At 40.3% G+C, this 17,730-nt stretch overlaps 1 protein-coding gene across 1 annotated transcript in view; it reads right to left on the minus strand.

The window, feature by feature from the left end:
- shank3a (SH3 and multiple ankyrin repeat domains 3a) overlaps positions 1 to 17,730 on the minus strand; it is a 171,773-nt gene that overhangs the window by 29,914 nt on the left and 124,129 nt on the right. The window lies entirely within an intron of this gene.

A 17,730-nucleotide genomic window follows, 5' to 3' on the forward strand; every position in this document is an offset into this window, starting at 1 on the left:
TGATTGTCAACATCAAACCTCCATCAGCAGAAGAAAGCACTAGATCATTTCTAGAGCCATCATTTTTTTACTGCATCGTTCAGTAAAACAAGAGGGAAATCCAGTTTCAGAAAGCAAAAAGAGACATTATTTTCTCCGATAGCTGCATCTGTATTCAAGAGATGCGTGCCTTTTTTTTTTTTTTTTTTCTGAAACATCTCAACTAGTCTCTGTCATACTCTGCTATCAATTACTGCTCTCTCCCACCTACACCGATGACGTGCACCTGGTGTTATTATTTGTGCTGTTTTCTCTGAAATGGGAACAAAAGCAATTCTGGGAAAACCCACTGAACTTCAAAAAGTTGAAAATAAAAACCTTAAGTTGTTCACCTGAATTGTAATTATTACTATTATAAACACCTACACAGACTGAGACTTCTTTTTCGCTAACAACTCTCCTTGACTGGTGTGTTGGCCAAATAGACAAGTTATGATGTAGTTGAAAGCAGAAAGTAAGTGTCATCACTACTCTTTCCCCCCATCACACTGGGAATTGGATTTGTAATCAAAGATAAGGCGGAATACAGAAATTGCAAAACAATACCCTCCAAATTAAAAAAACTACACCAGAAAGAAATCCATGACCCTCAGGTTCATCCCCACATTTCAACACTAGCTGGCATAGAGAGAGGACAGTGTGGTAGTATTTTGTGTGGTTTTTTATGTTGCTCTATATCCGCTCTCAGGGGGGAAAGATGTGTCATTTTCTTAGCACTGGTTGTCAAATATTCCCAGAGTGGCTAATCTGGAGAAGCAGGAAAATTCCCTGTGGGCTGGGCCAGTGGTAGGTCTGCGAGGGGCCAGTTTACAGAGACAGTAAATAGATCATACAGTCTGCACTCACTAGTACGAGTACCCATTATTCATGTTCTGTGTCGCTGTGGACGGTAACGTTCTTTGACAGCCAAACCGTAGGCTTGGTCTGGGGGGGGGGGGGACACAGGCTTAATATTTGTTCCTTAATTACGTTTGCTGCTGACAGTCAGAGAGAGGAAGCACAAACCATGAGCCCAAAACTCCACAGAGAGGACATGTAGGATTAAGTTAATGTTAATATTATGAAGAGTACAATTTATACCTGCTCTATATGAAACGTTCCCCAAAAAAACTGAAGGATTAAGCTCTGTGTAAATAAAACTGAATTGACTTAAAGGCTTTATATGCGATTTTTTGATCCTAGCGATCTTTATTATGCTCGTATCTTCCCACTGCATGTACATTTACCTGAAATGAGCAGGCGCAAATGGGCTTCCATTGACTTGAGAACATAATTACAACAGCTGTTATCCCACAGTGTGAACATTTGCACATGATCAAATGAGTTCCAATACCCATATAATACTTGTACAAGTGATCTATTATTCTTGTTTTAATCTTTACTAGCAGAATGGTAATATAACAAATATACTAATCCACAACTTGTTGTGAACTTTTTCCTTTTGGCCTCCAATTGGAAATTAGATTTTTGATAATATCCACTATGCATAACAAGATAATAGTTCACTTTTTCAGACTTATACATTAGGCTAAAAGGCGACATTAATGGTCTGATCTGAGTCCCCTTAGGCTTAGGATGAGTGCCACTCCGGCCCTGTTGTCAAAGGTAAGTAGTGATGAAGGAAGAGGTGATAATTGGACGAGAAAGTTGTCGATGAGTCAGCAAACATGCGCTCATTCATTCAGCCAAACACATTATCAGAAAAGAGGACAAAGAAACATCAAACTGCTGGATGATTTCAGGAGTTGATGAGCAAGATTGTGCACACTGAATATATTTTTGTGTATCTGTTGCATATGTATTTGTGAATGTACAGTATGTGTGTGTGTGTGTGTGTGTGTGTGTGTGTGTGTGTGTGTGTGTGTGTACCTCTGTGCACGCAATTTGATATCAGATTCGGTCTAAGAGTGTGAAATGCAGGTCATTCATCACAGCTGTCATCTATTTTGTACAGCCCAGGAGCATCTAAAGGCAGGGCTCTGATAGCACAGATAACCTAAACTGTACTTCAATCTCTCACACACGCACGCACGCACGCACACACGCACGCACGCACGCACACACACACACACACACACACACACACACACACACACACACTTTTAAAAAAAAAATCTGATAAAATGTAAAGGTTAAATGAGAGGTGCATTGTTAAAACACCATGTAAGAAGGTACTAAGGAAAACTGATTTTTCTTTAGACATTTTAAATGACTTAAGCCTTAAGAAAGGTCATTATAAAAGCCTACATGTGGAAACATTTGAATCTGTTACCACCAAAAACACATCTTGAAAACAAGGTTGATTTTTCTAGTCATCACCACATGACTAAAATGTCCCCTCTTTTATTTATTCTATCAAGAAACGCGTAAATGATAGATTTTACTCTAACTTCTAGAGATCAGTGCGTCTACATGTCTATAGACTGAATGTGGTGTTTCTATTACAGGTGAAAACTCATTGATAATTGAGAATATTAGCTGTAAGTGAATGCACATTTTGCACATCAAGCTCTGTATCCAACTGTTATACTGCTGCTCTTTCTTTCATTCTGTGAAACCGGCGTCATCTCTGACTTTCAGCTGTAACAAATGTGTCTGAGCACACGGTTGTTTTTTCATTCCGTAAAGATTGTAACATCTTCAATGTCCTTGTCTGAAGGACGCAAGACACACACGCACTTAGTATCTGAGCCCTGCTGATTGAGAATTAACCTACGCTGTTTACCACTGATAAGAGCTGCACACAAGCATACACACTTTATCAAGAGAGCCTCATTGACTTTTTAATTCTTCCTTCCACACATCCCTTCTTTCCTTTTCCCCTTTTTCTCCTCTTGTTGTGAACATTAACCTCTCAAACCAGGTGGAAAGAATACTAAGTGTTGGGTGTAGTAAAGACCTCCCCACACCTTGAATACATAGATGTTATATACTTAAATGAATGAGAACAATCCTGGACTCTCCTTTTTCCTCTTCACATTACTGTCTTTTCCTAAATATCATTTTTTCTATTTTTATTCCTTGGTAGAATAAGACAAAACAGAGAAAGAATGTTGGAGGAGGGTAGTAGATGACTTCAGACTCACAGTATTCACACTCAGTTCATAAATCGGTTACTGGAATGGCTTTAAAAACTCCCTCTCAACTATTTATGTCATCTTTAATGTGCAGTATTGAGTGCAGTGGAATGCCTACCCGGAAAATGTAAACTGTGAGCTCTCCTTTAAGACATTTATTGTGTCATGCTGACTTTAAATTTAGAGTATTTGTAACAGGTAGTGTCGGCTTGCCCTGACAGTCAATTGTATAATGAGCTAGAGCTCGAACCATGAAACCAGAAAGCCTCTTTACAAATGATTCCTGACCAGCAGCAGGGAGATAGAGTGAGCGCTCATGTGTAAGTGCAAGCTAAAGGAGCAAGCACGTATGGAAGGTATATTTAAATATGATACAAAATATTTCCCTGTTGATTAGGATAGAAACAATTGTCAATATCATACTGAACCGTTATGTGCAGCATCTACAGTTCGATAAGCGCTTGTGAACGGCGGTGTTCTTGGTTTTGTGCACAACTAGCTTCCATGCATTGTATTTCGCTCCAAAATTGTATTGCTGGTATTAAGTACAGGTTTAAGACTGATGAGTGCATTCTGAAGGATATGTAGGAAAGTTGTAGATTCCCAGATGCAGGCTGTGCACAGTCAGTAAACAATACAAAATAGTTACATCTGCATAAAGATTTTATATTACTGTCAGGTACAATGTCATACAATAATATAGGAGACAATAATATTGATGTAAATAGTAAACAAGTCCGAGCCCAGAACTGACCCCTGTGGAACACTCTTTGTCAACTGTAGAAACGTTGAAGATTTCCAGACTTCACCCACTGTAATCTATCAGAAAAGTAATTCTGGAAGCATTTCCAAGCAGTGGAGTCAATACAATGATTTCCTGGATTCAATGGTTTCTAATATATTAGCTACATAACATGGAGAAAAAGGATGTAAGGTGAACTGTGAAGAACTGTTTATGGGGTATGTACAATTACTGTTTATAGATGTTGTCCTTATATCTATATCCTTAAAGGCTTTATATGTGATTTTTTTGATCCAGCAGATGTTGCCCTTGAGCACCAGCATGAAACCAAAACAACTCGTGCTGCATTGTTGTGTTAGCATGCTAATGCTAGCGATCTTTATCATGCTCGTATCTTCACACTGCATGTAAATTTACCTGAAATGAGCGTGATCTAGAAACACAGTTAAGCAGTGAGTACAGTATGTTATTCTTCTTTTCTCTAGTCCCTCAATTAAACAACTTTTATACACGAGGGGAGGAGTCAGCCGGCCGTCCGGGCGATGTAAACAAAGTGAAGATAGGACTCTGAAAACTCTGAAAACATCACAGACAGTGGGACTCGGGTGTTACACCCATTGTAGACAGTCATGACTCACAGAGTTATTTTCAGAGGATATACTTGATTTATATTATATTGAAGTGTGAAAAATCACAGATAAAGACTTTAAATACATGAACAGCAGCAGCTTAATAAAAGTCAGGACCAGATATTGTTCTGATCCGATTATAAACAGGTGTAATATTTGAAATGTGCAAGTAAAGAACTTGAATGAATAAAAACTTTTAAATGAGAAAAGGTGGACCATTGCTGCTATATGCTATATAAGGTAAAAAGACAGATCTGCCCTCTCATATGCCATTCATTCGATTTTAATTACAAATATATATTGAAAAAGAGCTACCAGTAAGAGAACTGCAGCATGAAAAAAAATATATCTTCATGAATAAAACAATAAAGCTTTTCATTTCAGGGGAAGGAGGGTCTGAGAAGAGGATAGCAAGAACATGAAATTATCTTAAATAATCTAGTTTTAATATTAATATTAACTTGACAATCAGTTAAATACTGCAAATGTAATGCTGCAGTGAATCGCAGTCATTGTCAGTTATATTTGAAGTAGTGCTCTCCCGTCTCTTCTAAAAATGGAAAAGTTTGTACGCACATAACAGACTACACTCCTGCGTCTTTACTCTATTCCCCTTAACACTGAGTCATATTATGTTTCTGAAATTTACAGAGGAGAGCTATTTTTAGGCTCTCCTTCAAGAAACCATTTAAACATTTCATGCAGTATGAGCCATATGTTTGCTTTCAGTATCAGTCGGTGTGCTGACATGAGAGCAGAGCAAAGAATACTGATCTTACCCCAGTGCAGTCGATGACACGTGGAGTGTGGTTGCTCTGCCTTTACGACTGTAACCACCCCGTCTATCCTGCTACACATCACAGGCAGATCTGACACCACAACTGGACAACAGTCCATTTTTATTGAGCTCTATCTTTAAAACATCCACCTTAAGACTTTGATAAGTAGGTCATCCCTCCATCCCGCCGCCTGGTTCATCTGCCAATGAATCACTGAAAAAAGCCATTTTCTTTCCTTCTTCTGTTACCCACAGACGAAAAAACTCCTGAACTCTGAAAACTTCCAAGCGGCTATTCAAAGTCACTCAAAAACATCTCGTTTAAAAACTTTTTAGAGTAAGATGGGACTTTTTTGCCTTTAAGCATTGAAAATTGCGCCTCCCGTTCTGTTTGAGCCTCCAGCAAACAACTCCAGCTATTATTTCACATTTCTGGTAGTCTGCTGTGTTTCTTTCTCTCCGCCTCCCCTCCGTCAGAATTGTTTAGTTTGTTGAAGAGCCTTCAGAGAACTCCTTGTTACTGTGATTGTGTCAGAGGCAGAGACCAGCTGCTATAAATACCTCTACTCTGTCAAAGTGCATGTCTTGAATAATTCAGTCAGATTCAGGCAACAAGAAGTGACTACTGTACGAGCTCTTCAAAGACTGTGACAGCTCATCACTACACACGCCTTTGAGTCAAGGTCAAGATGGAAACACAGAAAAACAGACAAAACAAACAATCAAGGAAAGGGAGGGGAAGCAGGAAAGGCTGAGTGTTAAATAAGAAACAAATGCGTCGTCAACCCTGACACCAGAAGCTGAGCTGAGAGTACAATGCAATTGATGAATCAGTGCAGCTCAACTTCACTCATCAGTGACTGGAAGTGTCACTGTAAGTTCAGCATTATTACTGTGTTTAAAATCTTACTGTAAGATGGGGAAAGTTAGCAATTCTGTAGTTCTGCCTCCCCTTCATGTCTTCATTCCCTATAACATCACTACTGTTGAAAATGTCCATTAAATAAGGACAAAACAAATTGATATCAAGAGCATTAAAAACGAACATCTTGCAGGTTCTTTGCCGTTGAGCAGATATATTTTGGGCACTGGAAAAATAAATGTGATAGTGCCTACACACTCTAGCCCCCTAGGTTTATGATCAAGAATCTCTGATCAACATAAGCTTAAGAATGGATTTTGGTTAAATTTGTGAATTTCTGTTTTGTTAAACTTTCATAATGCTGCATAAAGACGATGTGGGGTCACTGCTTCACAATTAGCTAAAGTTCAGTGGGAAAGGTGCTGCCCAAAAAAGAGCAAGAATTATATTTTTTTAAAATCTTGGGCAAGATCCAAGATCCAAGACCCAGGTAAGTTAAGTCCAACAATGAGACTTCACAAATCTGTCAGTTACTATATGAATCTTGATCACATAAGAGAAATTTATTTTTATTAAATTGCAATTCTCAAATTTTCAGTCCTACAGAAAAGTGTATACCTGAAGCTCTGAGAGGAAGAGGAAGAGTGAAACCGGTGAAATTGAAGAGCGGGGTTGTCCTTGTGTAAAGGAAGAGCATGAGAATAGTCATGACGGAGGCTTTACAGCTTAGCCAGATATTTTACTCTCTGTGTGTATGTTTGTGTGTGTTGAAAGATTTTTGTAGATTCATGACCCCACAAGAGTGAAGCAAAGCAGTTTCCAAGTCATGACAGTGAAAGCCTTTCTGTAAACAAAATGATTCAGCCCACTGAGTCCACAGTTTACTTCTGTGAATGACTAGTAGAGGTGGATATAATGTGTAAGTGTAGCCATTACACTATAAAAGAGATTTGACTCTTTGAGAGAACTGCAGTAACCTGTCCCTGTGTGTGTGAGAGTGCATGTGCGAGCGTGCATGTGACCTGCCGTCATCCGATGTGGCCCCTGTCAAATGTGATATGTCTCTCCTCCACCGTTAGACCTGCTTCAGCTTTGATTCATTGATCAAATAGCGTTGCCATCTATTATGATTTGATACGAATCCGTCCTCCAGAGCGAGAGAGAGAGATGGCTCAACACACTCGACTGACTTCTGATGAAAAATACAGATAGTGGCCATCACTCTGCTGCCAACAAACAGACAACACACACACCTTGAGATGTGCTACTGTAGGACACTTAATGGAGAGTTCTTTAGAGGGCTAAACAGCTGGACTCCTCTTGAACTGACAGTGTACAACACTGACCCAGCTAAACTTCAACACCAAAGACATGTCTCTAAATCTGTGGTTTTATGCTCTCTCTGCTTATAAGATGGATAAGTTGGCTATGATAATCTGTTTGCTGATTGCAAAATGCATTAAGACAATAAATAAATTGTATGCATGTGCATTAGCATTATAAAGTGTTTCTGTATGTATGCACATGCACAAAATCTGCTCTTTTTTGTGTCAGCGTTTGCAGCTTGAGAGTTAGTGACTTAACTCACTACATACTATCTACATGAACAAAACTGATAAGAAGAGGCTAGTTAGAGACTTATGACCCTGTTGTGAATGCATCAGACGCCTTTCATTGGCAGAGCGTAGTGGGCATGAGGGTAGGTTGAAGACCAGTCATGCTGCTGCATTTTGGATCATCTGCAGGGGTTTTGTTAGTGCATTTAGGAAGACCTGCCAGTAGAGAGTTGCAATAGTCAATGTGTGATATCACAAGAGCATGTACCAGGAGCTGTGCAGCATGCTCTGCCAGGTAAGGTCTGATCTTCCTGATGTTATATAGACATGACCGGGCAATGGAAGCCACTTGTATCTTAAAATGTTAGCTGGTCATCAATCATGACACCCAGGTTCTGGGCAGATTTTATTGGCATGAGTTTGGTTGTACCAAGTTGGATATTGACATGTGGTTGCATAGAGGGACTGGCTGGGATGAAAAGGAGCTCAGTCTATGAAAGGTTGAGTTGAAGGTGGCGTTCATTCATCCATTTAGAGATATCAGCAAGGCATGATGAGATTCTTGCTGAGACTGTAAAATCGTCTGGCGGGATTGACAGAAAGAGCAGGGTATCGTCAGCGTAGCAGTGGTGTGAGAAGCCATGAGTGCGGATAATTGGTGTTTATGGAGAAGAGAAGGGGACCGATCACTGACCCTTGGGGCACCCCTGTGGATAAATTGTGCACTTCCTTCCAAGACACTCTAAAAGATCTCCCTGAGAGGTAGGACACGGACCAGCAGAGGAAAGATCCTGAGATGCCAAGTTCAGAGAGCGTGGATAGGAGGATTTGATGGTCAACTGTGTCAATAGCAGCAGACAGGTCTGGCAGCCATAGAACTGAGGACTGACCCGCACCTCTAGCAGCTCGTAGCGATTCTGTTACTGTCTCAGCAGTCTCAGTAGAGTGGCCCCGCTTAAAGCCTGACTGATTAGGGTCAAACAGATCATTTGTGGAAAGGAACTCAGAGACTTGATTAAAGACTATGCACTTGAGTATTTCTGACAGAAAGGGCAGATGTGAAACCGGTCTGTAGTTTTCAACCTGGGCTGGGTTGAGTGTGGGTTTTTTGAGCAGAGGGGTGACCCGCGCTTGCTTGAATGTAGTGGGGAGCACACCCGGTGATGGAGTTGATAATATGCTTAACTGCAATATTAAGTATTCAGCAAATGGTCTGCAGAAGGCTTGATGGTTTTGGGTCTAAAGGACAGGTGGTGGGCCGAGAGTCTAGCATAAGCTTAGAGACTTCTACCTCTGTCAGAGGGTAGAATGAGGTGAGTGAGGCACTTTTTTTTGGTTGGTGCCTTTGGGCTGAGTTGGACAGGCTCAGGTTACTGATGGTTGCAACCTTTTCAGTAAAATATGAGGCATGTCTGGTGTGAGCAGAGTGGAGGGTGGAGGAGGAGGTGGTTGGAGCAGTGAGTTAATCTGCATCTCTGGTATTGCAGAAATGTTGTCTTGTAGGAAAATGAAGCATTTTCGCCATTTTCTCTCTGCTGCCCTGAGCCCGGCTCTTTCCTCTCTGATGACTTCAGTGAGCCATGGACTAGGGGAGGTTTTGCAAGTGGGTTTGGACACTAGAGGGCAGAGTTTGTTAAGAGATGAGGCTAGTGTGGAGCAGAGTGTGTCTGTAGCCTCATCTGTAGAGAGTGTGGCAAAATCCTTACGGGCAGGCATGGCAGCAAATACCATGCTAGACAGCTGAGTTGGTTTAAGCGATCGAATGTTCCAATGGTATGAAACAATTTTTGGCGGTGCCTGAGGTAGATCCGTGAAGGAGATTGTGAATTGAATGAAGAAGTGGTCTAATAGATGCAGAGGGGTGACAGTTAGGTTTGCTGTCGAGCAGTTACAAGTCAGAATCAAATCAAGAGTATTGCCTGCATCTCCTCTCATTAATTGAGATCAATGTATATTTTGTACATGGTCTCTAAACACTAAACAATACTAAACTAAACTGAGCCGAAATAAAATTTGCATTGAGGACATGGGAGAGGCGCCAATTTTTTACCTTTGCAATTAATAATTAAAGGTGGAAAAGTTACACATGGTTTATTGTTTATTTCATGATACATTGGCACATGGATCAGGGAATCTAAGTGTGGATTTTGTAATATTGCAGCGTTAGATCTTGTCTTCAAATGCTTGGTTCTGACAGTTTAAGGTAATATTTTACCCAATATCAGAATGAGAAAAATAAATTCAATAGATTAATTTTGTATTAAATTGATGCTCTTGAAATATGTTTTATGTTTTTTTCTTCAAAGTTTATACATACAAAATAAAAATAAAACAATTATTTAAGTATTTGACCTGATAGTGAGATGTTGACTTCTAAAGAATGCAACTGAAAGTATTCCGTTTTGTCTTACTTGTCTTACCTATGTTAAGTTGACATAAAACGTTTCCCTTGAAACGGGCATAGTCTCCAGAAAATTAAAATAAAAGCTGAGAATAAACAGATATTTCCTTTCTCCTACACAGTAAAAAGAGGAAAAATCTGCAAAGAAAGAAGCTGGTGTTACACACGCCTTCACTGTGAGTAGTTTTGTTAGCACACAAAAGCATTCATGTATATTATTTAAGTGTGACATAGGTATGAAGGTTGAAAGGTGAAGAGTGGTACTATCTTTGAAATGCTGAAAAAAGAAAAACGGTTTGTCTAGTAGGCAAATGTCCTGTTAGCAGACTCATTTGTAGCTTAAATTAACCTTGCTACAAGGGCGTGATATCTAGTCATGCATCAAGGTAGATACTGTATTTTGCCTAATATATCTGCTTTGTGGATTCTAACATTTTTACCATTTAAAATCAAATCTATTCAGTCACTATTTCTCCACTTCAAGTCAAATCAAGTACAAAGTATTGAGCTAAAGTAATTTCCAAGCATTCTACCAAACGCTGTTATACACGCCCGGATAAGTTGGAAAATCCGTCACAGAAGCAGTAATAACGATCTCGACCTTGCACATCAGACGTAAATGGGGAAGAACTAATCTTCAAATAGCTCACACAGACACACCACTGTTGGGGACATCTTGGATATTTCCACAGTTTTTACAAAAGGATTTCCTGTAGGATCCCTCACCACTCCATTGCAGCATCCCTCTATCCCCTCTTACCTCACTCTTACACCCTACCCTCCTACTCGCTTTGCCCATGTCAGTCACAGCTACTGCAGCAACGCTGATGTTTAAGCATTCCAGGGGAGTGCAGACATACTCCAAAACTTCTTAATGGGCAGGCTAAAAATAGCTCAGGCTGGATCTGACTGGGCTGATTCATGCTGCTGTGAGTCATTCAACTGTGCCGCGGTGTTAGGAGAGTGAGGGAATAGGAGGAACATGCACAAAGAAAGAAGAAACAAAAGTTGGTGTGCTTCTTAAGCTATCAAGCCATTGGGAAAATCAAGCTTATCACCTCCCAGAGGAGAAAAAAAAAGTGCTATTAATGTGAGAGTGTACACGTCGAGAGGTCCTTAAGGACATCCGACGCTGCAGGGTGACCCAAGAAAAATGAAAGCTAATATAATCGAAAATGGTGCTGTTTGATTTACTATTTGGCATGTCAGTCTCTTATTGGGGGAATAGCAGGAAGAGGGGGAGGGGTCCTTTGACTGGAGGCCTCTAAATTCCCAGCAGAATGTAGCCAACAGATTAACAATGCAATCGCAGAAATGTGTGGCCCCTGGCAGCTTGGTAGCATCATTAGAAAGGGAAAAGCAGTTCATACTCACATCATTATCTCCTCCATTACCACGGGTAAACATCTACTATTAACCTTAGAATACAGGCCAAGCAGCATGTATGCTTTGTGTACTAACTAGAAATAGGAAAATAACTATATTAACTTCTCTGCACTGGGTCCCTATACAATCTAGAATAGAATTTAAAATTCTTCTTCTCACTTACATAGCTCTTAATGGCCATGGACCATCTTATATGAAAGAGCTAAGAGTGTCATATTACCTGGCTAGAACATTACACTCCCAGAATGTAGGCCTGCTTGTGGTACCTACCATCTTTAAATGTACTATTGGACTTGTACTTTGGAATCATTTACCAGTCTGGATCCAGGACGCAGACACACTTTTAACAACTTTTAACAATAGGCATTACTTTTTGATAGACGTAGACTGCCGTGGGACCGGGCACATTGAACTCCTCTGTCTGTCTGTCTGTCTGTCTGTCTGTCTGTCTGTGTATGTATGCATTCACATCATTTTACTGCATGTCACTATCTGTAAATATTCATAAACTGTTTAAGTTTTTAATCATAAATCTAGCTGAGAGCTCCTGAGCTCCCTTGTCTTATAAGTTCCTCTGGATTGTTGGTGTGGACTGAGCCCCCTGGCTTCATCTGCTACAACTATTAATATCAGCCTTATGCCTTTTATTATTATTATAAATGTTAAAGGGAAACTAATTGCTGCTTAACTTCAACCTCTAAGATTACAATAAAAGGCTTTATATGTGATTTTTTTGATCCAGCAGATGTCGCCCTTGAGCACCGGCATGAAACCAAAACAACTCGTGCTGCATTGTTGTGTTAGCATGCTAATGCTAGTGATCTTTATTATGCTCGTATCTTCACACTGCATGTAAATTTACCTGAAATGAGCGTGATCTAGAAACACAGTTAAGCAGTGAGTACAGTATGTTATTCTTCTTTTCTCTAGTCCCTCAATTAAACAACTTTTATACACGAGGGGAGGAGTCAGCCGGCCGTCCCGACGATGTAAACAAAGTGAAGATAGGACTCTGAAAACTCTGAAAACATCACAGACAGTGGGACTCGGGTGTTACACCCATTGTAGACAGTCATGACTCACAGAGTTATTTTCAGAGGTGATACTTGATTTATATATTTAAGTGTGAAAAATCACATATAAAGACTTTAAAGTTGCTAATCTTAATATAACACTAATAAGTTGATTATTAAGGTTCCAGCCCCTTAGGGAGAGAACTATATTGTTTTTGTGCTGATTTATTATTAATTGTCTAATGCCGCAGCTCAAATTCCTGAAGGTAGAAACACAACACTTTACAGCACAATAGCTGTAAATTATGTGCATTAGCTAAACCAAGAAATGAACCCAACAGGCCAGATGGTAATTGTAATTAAGGAAACCAAACTACATTTTTGAAAGACTCCAGTGTGAGGGGCGTTGTCTTAATTCAACAAAGCTTGTTAAATGTTTATAAAGGTTGTTGATATATTAATTAGTTTTTGTTTTATTTTGGTTTTCAAACTCAAGACGGGGGTGGAGCTTATTAGGGAATGGCCATAACTCATAAACGATTTGTCCAATCATCATAAATCTAGGTACGCATGTTCAGGGTATAACTGGGCAAAGGCCTACTACAGTATTTTGAACCTGACCAATAGTGGGTGCCAAATAAACCAAAAAAATGTGTGCCCCTAGAATTGGGCAGATTTTCACCAAAATGCTGTGAATGCTCGGAGTGAGTGTAAATCAAAATTTCCGTTGTCATATTGATTGATGAAAGTGGGTGTGGCATGTCCCCCATTTGCTCATAACTCAAGATAACTTTGAACAATCCTGATGAAACAGACTGGAGACAGGTTTGGGTTTTTTTCTGAAGCAACCTACTGAGTTTAAATCAAATCTCTGGAAGGGTGGACAAATGGTGGATCATTGATTGAGCAAATATTGAAATGCACTTACTTTCACCATTATTACTGGTGTTGTAGCTATAAAACTGTTCATTGTTATAGTTACTTTGGTTGTCTCTATCCATCTCTTTCCTTCAGCATCTCACTATACCCAACTGTCCAAGCATTACACAGTAGTGGCAGATGGCTGTTCAACATTGTTCGAGGTTTCTGCCTCTTAAAAAGACAGTTATTCCTTGCCAATGTTACTTTGCTTAATGTTTCTAAGTGCTTTGGGTCTTTGTAAATAATATAATAAAGAGCCAGTTCTAGACATGCTCTTTTTGTGAAGTGTCTGGAGATTACATTTGTTATGAATTGAGGCCAGTCAGTGCTGGGGAGGAGATTTAACTTCTGTTTTTTTTTTAAAATCTTAAAAGGTACAATGATTTATAATTACACTTTGATACTGCACCCCTTCTTAACAATAATACATATCGGCCATTTTCCAACTGCTTGCAGCCTTTCACCACTGCATCACTCATTGCGCTCCTAATGAATTCAATCAATAGTCTTAGCTTTTCTGCCCTCATTTTCTTCATCACTCACTCATGCCCTACTCTTTCCCACTTTTTCATTTTTTTTTTCTGTTAGCTTCCACTCTCAGTATGTCTTTCCTCTCCGTCTGTCCCCTCGAGCAGCGGTCGAAGATTTACTGTTGGCTGCAGTTAGGCCATGCTGAGATATAGTGGAGAGCAGTGTGGTGAAGATAACAGAGAGAGAGAGTTGGTGATGGTTTTTAAACTGTGTCTTTTATATTCACCTGTTTCTTCCTCTTTCTTTACCTCTCTCACTAGCCAATCCCCTTTTTGCTATCCAAAAATAAAAGCTTTTAACATCATTCAATGTTTTTTTTTTGTTCACCATTATTACACTTTTAAACAAAACATGTTCAAGAGGAGATAAATAAATTGAGGCAGAAATAGATGACAAGAGATGAAGAGAAAGGAAGGAAAACTAAGAAGTAAGTGAGAGAGAGAGAGAGAGAGAGAGAGATTATTTAGAGAGAAAAGTATTTGAGTTAGACAGAACTTCCTGCTTCACTAGGCTGAGCCATCCATCCATTCTCTTCTGCTTATCTGGGGCCACGGTGGCAGCAGGCTAAGCAAGTTGCCCCCAACGTCCCTCTCCCGAGTGATATTTCTGTTCCCAGGCCAGAAGGGATATATAATCCCTCCAACACGTCCTGGGGGTAACCCGGGGTCTCCTCCCAGTTGGACGTGCCCCAGAAGACCTCCAAAGACAGGCAACCAGGAGGAAACCTAATCAGATGCCTGAACCATCTCAACTGGCTCCTTTTGATGCAAAGGAACAGCAGCTCCACTCCATGCTCCCTCCGGATGTCTGAGCTCCTCAACCTATCTCTGAGGCTGCATACAGCCACCCCAACTAGGAAGCTAGTTTCCGCTGCTTGCACCTGCGATCTTATTCTTTTGGTGACTTTCCATAGCCCACTACGCTCTGCCAATGAAAGGCGTCTGATCCAACCTTCACAACAGGGTCCTAAGACGCTGACTAGACTCTTCTCCTCTGTCGCCCCCCGGTGGTGGAATGAACTTCCAAACTCCATGTGATCTGCAGAGTCCCTCTGCACCTTTAAGAAAAAGCTAAAGACCCAGCTCTTTCATGAATACCTACTAACTTAATGATGATGGTCTCCATATTATTGATGATGATGATGGTAATGACGATGGTTTCTGTTTGATAACGACGACTTATAAGATGGTTTCTATACTGATTAGAGCTCTCAAGAACTGCCCTCAATGTTGTGCTTTGCCTCTGGTCACTTCCTGTCAGCACCTGTGTGTCCAATCAGACTCAAAGCTGATCGTTTGCTCTTACTGACATTGTTCCCTTTTTTCTAGATCCTTGCTTGTGTTGTTCTTACTCTCTGATGTACGTCGCTTTGGATAAAAGCGTCTGCTAAGTGAATTGTAGAATTGTAGAATGATAGTAAGTGAAGAACGGGCCGTAGATTGACTTGTATACTGAAAGCTTTGATTTTCGACTCAGCTCTCCCTTTACCACGACTGTCTGGCACAAAGCCCGCTACACTGCAGATGCTGCACCAATCCGTCTGTATAACTCACGCCCCCAGTTTCCTGTCACTCATGAACAAGACCAGGAGATACTTGAACTACTTCAATTGATGCAGGAACTCAGTCCCATAGCAGGAGGGAGCAATCCACTGTTTTAAAAACAGAGAACCATGGCCTCGAGCTTGTAGGTGCTGACCCTCATCCCGAACGCTTCAAACTTGGCAATGCCATGGTGATGACCAACACAGCACAGGAACCGAGAATGTAGAATATCACTTTGGTCATACATGGACCTGATGGCTTGATGCAACAGCCCCGGGACCCCCATATTCCTGCATATCCCCCCCCCCCCACACACACACACACACATGACCCCCAGGAGATTACTTTTAAATGCCACAGTAGAAATGTACATGTCATTAAGTGATACAAGACATGAATTTCTAGATATCTTTTAATTTTGAAACATTTTATACAGTGATCGAAGTACTTAATTACTCCAGGATCTGAGTTAAATGCATGAATAATATAGCAGGTAAAATAACAGCACACATATTAGTAGCATGCAAATAATTTTAAATCACAGCCCTGACTTGCAGTGTAAGATCACACAATGCCCATTATATTCCTTAAAGGCTTTTGTCTTGCTGTTGTTTGCCTGAAGCCACTGAGGAAGGGCTTTGGAAGGAAGACATTTAACTTATTGGGAGTGCTGTCCTGGATAATTTTTGATACGATTTGCTGAGGATTCAGCACCCACACACTTGACTTGAGTGTGTTTTTTTGATGTACTGGCCTGACTTTTTCTTACCATAAAATCACATATTTCCTACTACAACTGCATCTGTGCGTGGAGTATAGTAATGAGAGGGATTTAATTACAATCTTTCTTATTTTGATTGAGTTATTAAGCTGGCATAATTGAGCACAGTAAAAAATTAGCTTTACAGAAATACTGGGCCATACAGGAACACTGGCCGCCACCCACACCCACCCTCAAACATGTTAGCAGAGCAGGAAATGTCTTCATTAAACCCTTAACTTTATTTGGAGATATGAATGAAGTTGTTGTGATTTCCAAAAACACATATCTTCTCCTGTGTTAAAAGTAGCCTCAAGATCACAATGAATCATCAGATCAAATGTTAATGTTTTCCAAGACGGAGAAAGTCGATGAATTTTGAATTATATGTGGCGCATACCATGAGAAAAAATGACACAGTCAAAACAGTGAGTAAATGAATTTTTGTTGGTTAATTATCCACGTTTGTTTGTTACAGTAACAACTAATGTACACTGATGAGTAAAAACTAGCAGGGTTTCAGTATCAGAAAGAAAATAAAAAATCATTGTCTCTAAGGGAAAGGACAGGAAAGGAAGAACACACTTTTAATCCATCAAAAATGGGTAGCGAGGGGGTTTTCAGTTTTCTAGGATTTATGAGTGAGTGGGGCTAAATATCAGGCCCATCTCTCCCCTCCCTCTCCCTATTTCTTTTTCTCTCGCTATCCCTCTGAAGACATGCTCTGCCATCTCCACTTTGCTTGTCCTTTAGAGTTCGCTCCACCATCCGTCTCCCCCCACTATCTGGGCCTTTCTTTCCCACCTTTCCTTATCTTTTTTCTTCACAATGCATTTAAATGGGGTATTAAGAGATTCTTGGCCTTTTCCATCTCTTCACACATACTCTGAGGTAAGCTCAATCCCCCAACAACCCTTTGAAAAAGAGAAAAAGACCCAATAGCTCCAGAAATAGGTCCCGGGAGATGCATGATAAAACATGTAAGGAAAAAGAAGACATTTTGACAAGCTTGTCCTTGTTCCATCTCCAATATATGTTCTTCGCGATTATAATGTCAACTTTTATTTACACGATGACCACATGTTGCCCTTAGGACTGACTCTTAAGTTCTCCAGTTCCTCTAGGGTGGTGCATCTGTAAGTGTAGGTTGCAATGAGGTTTCAATATGTCTCCCAGTAGAGTCTCAAGAGAATGGAGATATCAGGAGACAAGCAGTTACACCAGGAGAGCTGGACAGGGCATCAACCATGCAGAATAACCAGTAACTAGCACTGCCAGATTCCTACAAAATGACCTCCAGCAGGCTACTTGTATGCATGTGCATGGCCAAATACACTACTCAAATCACTAAAAACCTCTTTGAGGCTCTTTATAGACAAGATAGAGCTAACTCTTTTTCTTTAAATGCTGACATCACTGTTTAAATGGGCCGATCCCCCTTTTTCAGCAAGCAAATACATCACCCAAACACAGAAACACTAGCATTGCATC

This window comes from Labrus mixtus, chromosome 4, assembly GCF_963584025.1.
Source record: "Labrus mixtus chromosome 4, fLabMix1.1, whole genome shotgun sequence".
In the NCBI taxonomy this organism is placed as follows: domain Eukaryota; kingdom Metazoa; phylum Chordata; class Actinopteri; order Labriformes; family Labridae; genus Labrus; species Labrus mixtus.